We start from the raw sequence: 8,429 nt of genomic DNA on the forward strand, positions 1-8,429 counted from the left end.
TTAACCGAATTAATCGCGGTACGTGCAGTTCGATCAAATGTTTCGTCTATGATTGTTAATGGATGCTTCGCGTGATTACATTCCGATACGGGCTTCGCATTATGGATGGAGAATTAGCCTCCGAAACGAACGTAAGGGACGTTATCTGTTAAAGAGAATATCGATGATAATACGAATTTGAATTTAAGTGATTTGAAGTCAAATTTAAGCGGCTGTCTAAAAGCTGGACTCGAAATTTAAGAAATTATCTTTATTTTAGGAATGTCAAATACTGGTCAAACGGTTTTTCTTTTTTTAAATAAAAGGGTTTACGGTGAGTGGTAATTGGTAATTGCAATTTTATTTCCGATCCCTCGTTTCTTACTTTTTATCGAAATAAACATTTGACCAACTCTCGAACTTTCACGATCGTTAGAAAATTAAATCGCACGTGTGTGACCGCTCGAATCGACTCGACGGTCCTCACCTACGCGTTTGTCCAGAGCATGCAGAAAGGTGGTACACGTGGGTGTGTTGGGTTGGCCAAAGGCCAACGATAACGACAGCAAAAAGTTCTAGTATCGCGGATCCGCATCGTGAAATACATGTGTGCATTTGCATCGATAAAAGGTGATCGACGACAGTATCTCCGATCGGTTGTTTATCAGAGTTCAACGATCAATTACTTGTTCGCGTCGCGTGTGCAGGAAATAAATAGAGCGAAATTCTCATCTAGGTAGAAGCCCCGAATTACGAATAAACGATAAGGAGAACTCTTAGTCGTTCCTGTTCGGATGAGAATGAAAATTTGAAGTATAGGTAATATATACGCAAGAAATTACAACGTGACCGACTGTGCGTGATTTACATGAATTTTATGAATCAACTAACTAACTAAAAAACTAACCAATTACCTTGGAACCGCGCAATTTATTGCAACAACACGTGGTTCACATAAACCTTCAGGGAACTTGAGGAAATTTTTGAAAACTCTGCAACCCCTCGAATTTATCTTATACAATCACCAAAAAAATTTGCTGGATATAAAAGTGCAACGGGGGTTAATTATAATTGAAGGTGCAGAGTATTTTCTTCGCTTCTACCGAATTTGGACATTCGTTTAGGTATCATAGAGAGAAGAGCAAAGTTCATCGACATTCTCGCCGGGAGAGGCCTACTTATCCTCCGACTCTTTCGCCTCGGCGTTTTCACTTTTGGCCTGCGCTCTTCGTCATCTTCGAGTTCGCTCCGAACCTTTTCCGCGTTTAGTTGCTCAATCCTCCCCGGCCGTTAACGAGCTGGCAAAAAGCAACGAACGATATCGCAAGAATAACGGGTAATTGCCGCGTTCGCGCGGTACAGAGGAACGCCGGAATGTTGCTCGGCACCGGCGCGAGTAATTGAAGTACTACCTTAAAAACGCGATCTCTAAAAAAAACTGCCCATCATCGCGCTGATAAATGCTCGTTAAATAAATAAATACATGGCAACTGCACTCGTCGAGGATGAAGAGATGATAATTGTCGAGTTAACGTACTCTTGGCCTTAGAGTGTCTTTTACTTTTAATACGAGAAATTAAGCGAATAAATAAATGAAGAGAGAGAAAACGAAGAGAGAGAAAATGATTGAGAGAGAAAATAAAGGACAGGGTAAGAAATTGTACAGGGCTACCAGGTCTCTTTCTTGTGTTTTCTCTTTTCCGTATGGTGATCGAAATCGTTAGGTTGGTAAATGAATGGAAATTGGGGGTGAAAGTAGAGACTCGGAAATTGTTCAGGGAATTGTCGACACTTTCATGCTTAGTTTTCGTTGGCTTTGATTAGGGTGCACGAAGTCGCTAATTAACAAGCTATCTACTTAACTAACCAGCAAAGTAAACAACCGAAGAAGTAGGTAAGTACTAAACCAGGTAAGTAGCTACATAGCTAAATAACAAAACAACGAATCGACTAACTATCTAGCCAACTAAACAACCAAACAACTAGCTATCTACCTAACCAACTAACCGAAGAAGTGACCAACCAACTGGCAACTACTACCCACTTATCTAACTAAAGACCTGCTCGAATAACCAACTAGCGAGGTAACCGATCAACTCATAAACCAACCAGCTGAGTAATTAAAGAACCACTTATCCAACTGAGTACCCGAGTAATTAAATAAATAAAGATGGACAGGTTCCCTCGTAAATAAAGGGATCGATTGAGCCGTGAATCGTTCCTCCCTGGCAACGATCGAGCTCGTTCGATACAGGATTTACAGGTTTCCTAAAAGGAAGACGCCTCGGTTCAACGTACCGATTATCGCGATCGTTCTGCCCGACTCGGCCCGTAGAAATTATTCAGGTGTCGGTAGTAGCGGTTTATCTCCAATCGACGAGCCGCCGCGCTTAAAATCGATTAATCTTTCAGGCGCGAGCCGTGGGTATGCCACGATAACCGCCTCGCGTGATTTATTGGGAATCCGGATCGCGAAAATATTTAAGCCACCCCGAGTTTCTTTCCCGCGGTTTCATCGGAGAAGTAACGCGTAGTAACGAATTCCTACTCGGACGTGCAACAGGTCTGTTTACTCGCCTCGAATCGGCTTCAGACATCTCTGACGTTCGCGTGACTAGAGGGTGGATGACAGAACGGAAATTAATAAGCAACTAGCGAGATGAACAACGTCTCAGTTCCAAGCATCTACATATTGCAAATTAGAAGTCACCTGTAACGAACATTTATCATAACAACCACTGAATTATTGTGTATAAAAGTATAATATTAACCCTAGAATGGAAAGGTCACTGTTTACTCTCTTAATGGAAAGATCGAGTAATTTCTACTCCTTTTCAAAATACCCAATCTTTTACCTTTTTTCTTCGTTAGTACATAAAGTATCAAGGAATAAGCTACCGACATGGTTAAAAATAACAATATTTAAATTACAACATTTTAAATACTAAATCTTTATAAAAAGTCTTTGATAAAGTGTAAAGAAGTAGGAAAAGGTAATGCAAGGAGTAAAATTTACTCAATCTTTCCATTCTAGGGTTAAAGTCCATTGAACGTTGTAATATATAACGCGTACGAAGAAGTCGCAAATAAATGATTTTTAACGAAGCATCGATTGTCCAATAACTCGTTACCCGTTCTTTTCCTCGCATAGTCTCTAAATAGTACAGGATAATGGCGACTGTCTCGAACAGTCCTTCTCCCATCGGCGGGCAAACTACGCGGCAAAACAGATCTTTTCAATTAAACATCCGCAAAGCTGGCAGTTTAATTGAAAATGCGCGTAAACACCTTTCGCTGGATTTCTTTGTCCGTCGCTGGCGTTAAAGGGAATAATTCCTCTCTCCTTTTGGATTACTTTATTTTCCACGCCGCCTCGTCCTCTCAAGGCGAAACTGTTATCGTCGAGCTTCGACGCAATAGCCCTCCAAGGATGTTCCACGGACAGGCGAAATTAATCAAATTTAGCACGTTACAGTTACGTTCATTATGCGAGCGGCGTTTCGCCCGACGGGACTTAAGTTACACTGCATGAGAAACCTGTTCAGTGGCGCCTCTATTATCCCGACATCGGTTAACGTCTTCGGGGATATCAGCGAATACGCGCGCGTCCACCCTTCGAATCATCTCAAAGATCTTTCTTCTCAAGTATTATTGTTTTGGGAATATTTATCGAGGGCGTCCGGATCGAGCGTTTTATTAAAGGGAAGCTCGTTTCTTTGTATTAATGTTTCCTTGAACGGTACAAAGTTGTTCGACTGTGGTACATGTGTAAATAAAACTAGAAAGACTCGATTTATAATTCAAACTTCTGTTACATTCTGACTTTTGTATTGGAAAATGAAATTGCAATTAAAATGAAAGCGAATTTGAATTTGGAGTCTCTGTTGTAGTCGCAAAGAAACTGAAATTTAAATTTACACGGAATTAAAATGAAATTGAATCGAACCTGAAGTGTCTATCGTAATCGAAAGTAAATCAAGTTTCTCTCGCTGCACGTGTAGATCCATATAGATCACTAATATACGCGATCGATACCGAGTGCTACCGATCAAGTCGAACGCAACAAAAGCGTCTCGTCGATCAAGGTTGTCGCGTTCCGTGAGTGAACGCTTACTCTCGTAAGCGAGTCAAGGTCGACGAAATTGAAATTCGAGAGGATCGATTTCCCGAGCGATCTGACAAACGGGAAAGTGAAGACCGTTATGACTGAATCGCGCAGAAACGGATCCTGCGCTCGGCCGTAATCGTTTTTTGCGAGTGCCAGAGAACTGAAACGTTAATTTTGGGCATTCGAGATCACGCGAGTGGGTGTGTGCTCCCATCTAAACGAGCCAGGGTCCTTGGAATTCAAGGATGTCGAAACGGATCTGTACGCAACCGTAGAAACCGGGGAGTTGTGGTCGATCATTGATCCACGTTTTATCAAGACATTGTATTTGTATGTTGGTGAAATATAAGAATGATTGATAGCGCGCGTGCTGGGATAAATTGTATGTACCAAGGAAGCATTTTATTCGGTTCTTATAAATTTTTCTAAGGGCAATATGAAGCTATTGTCGCTACTTTCACGAAGAAGAAAGATGTGTAATAATGTTGTACATGTTTAGAATTCATTAAAATGGCTGTTATTACGTACTGGAATTTTTGTATATATTTATAATGATTTATAGACTATATCGTAGACTGTATTGCTCTGTTTTTATTTATGCACATGCCAGCAAAATCTACGATATCTATTTTATATATACCTCAACGTTAATGGCATGATGAAATGAATTATACTGTATATACACTGAATGAGATAAACGTCATGAATGAAAAAATATATATTTCATTACCTCGAGCTTCGTTTACAACTTCTCGATCGACCATATTCTTTCACGAGAATGATCGCAGCCGGTTCGAAGCGATCCTGCATCTGCCAGACGAGGGTGGAACGATTCAAGGTCGGCGAAATTTAAGATCGAAGAGACCACTTTCCCGAACGATCCGAAACCCGTCAGGATCCAGTGTTGCCGAAATGGATCCGGATTGGACGCCGCGGAGGCGTCGATCGGGATCCATCGAGTTCCGCGAGTGGGCGAGCGCACTCGTAAGCAAGTCAAGGTCGTCGAAATTCAGACCCAAAAAAGATCAAAGGCATCGGCCGTTTCGCTTATCCGAATCGAAGCTTGTTAAACCGGTCCACGGCATGGCGCAAGCCGCTGTGACAGAGTCGGGTATTATTAAACGATTTGTTGGTTGAATAATTATTTAAATGAGTAGTTACTCGAGAGTCATTATTTAACTGAATCTAATATAAAAGTGAATTTCCATTTGAATAATTTTTCAAGAGAATTTTTATTTCAGTGACTGTTTATATCAATTTTTATTTAAATAATTATTTAAAGGAATTTATATTTGACTGTTTATATGAATTTTTATTCGAATAATTATTTCCAGAAATCGTTAGTCGACTAATTGTTTAAACGATTTCTCATTTAAACCATCATTGAACTGAATTTACTTCAATAATTACTCAAGTAGACGATCATTTGAACGTCTATTTGTTCAAATAGAAATTCATGTAAATATTGTCACTAATTCAAATTACGAGCAATCGATCATTTCTTCCCTTCGTCAAAGTCTCGAAACAATATTCAACAACTTTCCATTAAAAACTCAATAAAAATCCGAACAAGCAATCACTCCAATTCCAGTTCGCAATCAACGAAGAGAAACGAACAATTTTCATCAACTTCCCATTCGAAACCAAATAAAAATCTACGCAAATAATCTTACAAATTCTGGTTGGCGAGCAATGGCGGGAGAGAGGCCCCGAAGGTGGTAATTTCCAGGAATCCCGGATCTCTGTCGCGGCCTCGTCCGCCCTTTTCTCGCGGATGCTTGGCAAGTCGTTTCCAGCTCGTAAACACGCGCGGGACCGCTTCCATCGCCTTCACCTTCGGAGCCTGGTCGAGAAGCAGCGCCGCGGGGACGTGCAGAAAAATATCGCCTGGATCCGGTACCCAGTCGGGCAACTACCTGCCGACTGGTTTGTTGTTGTCTGTCCCGTGTTATTCCTCGTGTCGGATCCGTGCCTAGCTCGCGGTTCGAGTTAACGCTCATTGTCGATCGATTGTGTTTACGCAACGTCTCGGTAAGAACTAGTTTCGCTCGGCGGCGTGTGTTTGTTGTTCAATTTCCCACCAAACTGAAGAGAATCCTCGTCGAATGAGGGATTCCCCATTTCGTTCCGCGACGCGAGAGACGATTGGACGCGGGTGGAGCTTCGATTTCCAATCGGGGAGGCTGGGAGTTAGGTACGCGTTGAAACTGGATGCTTTCTAGTTTTTCTAGGGTAGAAATACAATCAAAGGGGTTATATACAGGGTGATAATACGATTATTCCATCTTTTATCTTTGTTCGACCGTTTGGTGAACTGCGTTAGATCTAATGGCTTCAAACTCCAATATAAGGCGTAATATTACGATAAATAAGCATGTATTATATGTATAGATCGATAAACTTGTCTGAATAAATGTTATTATATTATGGATAAAAATATATAAGGTTTCATTTCCCTGCATTGGAAAACATGTATCTACGAATCCACAATTTATTTTTATACGATTTGTAACGTATGTCATTGGTACTTGGTATTTGATATTTGAGATATAATATGTAAAAGGCATCAGTGTTTTTCTTATACCTGTCATACAGTCTGCAAATCTATAACGTATACTATATTATAAATATAGAATATTTGTTGTAGTACACTCGTTACTTCGATTATTTTGGTACCATGATATGCTAACAAATTTAACGTTTCGATTTGTCTTGTAAATTTGTGGCAAAAGCGACGTCATTCGTAAAGGTCTTCCACGCGGATGTCGCGTAATAAAATGTCGCCGATGACTTTGCGTTTCGTTCAATCGAAACGCAGTTCAGTTTTGCGCGCGATTATAAATAATCGTATTTACGCGCGTTGGAATTCACGGACCCACGAATATGGTCGCCTGGAGCAAGATATCTGAATAATGAGTACACGCATGAATTTGTTATATGAAATGTCCTTGCGTGCATATATGTACATATATGTCCTCGTCGTATACGTTTGCAACAATGAAACGCCGGGAAAATATTCTCGTATTTATTTGCCACGAAAGTTGTTGAAATATTCTACGCAAAAGGTATCGAAACGAGTTTCTTTCTCGACGCTGCAACTTCTTCTTCACCCACTCTTTTGGGAGAACAGAATTGGTATTCTTTGTAACCAAAACTCGAAGAAAGAAACGAGATCGTATAGTAATAATTATGATAGGAAGCGAAAGAAGATCGTAAACATACATAAAGAACATTTGTATCGTAAAACAGGAAAGTCCGTAAAGAAATACCAGTATGAAACTTAGAGAAAGGGAAGGTGAAGAAAGAGAACAAAATTCTAGAGGAACGAGGTTCTTTATCGATGCTACGCGTAATTTCTTTAAATAATTTTGAATAAGATTGGTAGGTTAAGTCCAAACGTATGATTGTATATATTTTAGATCAGTAAGTAAAAGTTGAAAAACATTTTCAAGAGATCTATCATTTCTTTGGCACCTATATCAAAGTATATAGTTTCTTTAATACCAAAAGTAACAATTATCGTTTTCGTTTTGAATCAGTTACTAAACCATATGATGCACACCCTGTGAGCTACCAAAATTCTTACCAACATATTACAAGAATACAAATAAAAATACACTATATATTTCTTTGTATATTCCCTGAAATTTCTTTCATTTTTCGATATTTTTCTAAAAATTGTTTGTCAAACCAAAGTTCCTGAAACCTGAGGAGAGCTTTTCGTCCACCGACGATAGCTTTCGTGCTCTGCACGATACGTAATTCCTGCAAACGAGACGCGCATCGTCTAATTCGCCCGTGCTTCTTCAATTTATCTCCATTACGCAGCCGATCAATTTAATTCGCTGCACTACCTCGTTCATTGACTTCTCAATTCACGGTTGCACTGCTTCGAAGGTTTCGAAGTTGCGAATCGCTACAGCTCGGTGAAACGTAATTCGCAACTCTCGTCGACCAGAGAAGGGTAAAGTTTCATTCGACGAGCAAATCACGAATTAACCCTGGTGTATAACTGTTAGGTGCAGAAATTAATTCTGTGCCTGCATATTCAATCGTTTATAACTTTAGTTTAAGTATCTACTAAATTCTCAACGTGATTTCAATTCTGATGTATCTACATGTATATAATTCAACAGTCTCCTTAAACGTCCCAATATTCTGTGCCTACAAAGCCTTTGTACAGAATTCATTTCTACGCTTTAAATATTTATTGAATATTTACAGAATTTTCGAGTAATTCAGTGTGCAATACTTCAGTCCACGGTTGAAAATTCTATTCGAATAATAGTAACGAACAAGTCCACCATATAACAATTTATTCGTAATGTTTAATCGAACAGTA

At 39.7% G+C, this 8,429-nt stretch overlaps 1 long non-coding RNA gene across 1 annotated transcript in view; it reads right to left on the reverse strand.

The window, feature by feature from the left end:
• Positions 1 to 6,503, reverse strand: part of LOC128876328 (uncharacterized) — a 10,235-nt gene extending 3,732 nt beyond the window's left edge. The window contains exons 1-2 of the long non-coding RNA XR_008457002.1: positions 5,761 to 6,503; positions 4,818 to 5,183 (exon numbers count right to left, since the gene is read on the reverse strand). This is a non-coding gene — a long non-coding RNA (uncharacterized LOC128876328). The remainder of the gene's footprint in view (positions 1 to 4,817; positions 5,184 to 5,760) is intronic.
• Positions 6,504 to 8,429: the final 1,926 nt, after the last annotated feature.

The sequence above is a fragment of the Hylaeus volcanicus genome, chromosome 5, assembly GCF_026283585.1.
Source record: "Hylaeus volcanicus isolate JK05 chromosome 5, UHH_iyHylVolc1.0_haploid, whole genome shotgun sequence".
NCBI lineage: Eukaryota > Metazoa > Arthropoda > Insecta > Hymenoptera > Colletidae > Hylaeus > Hylaeus volcanicus.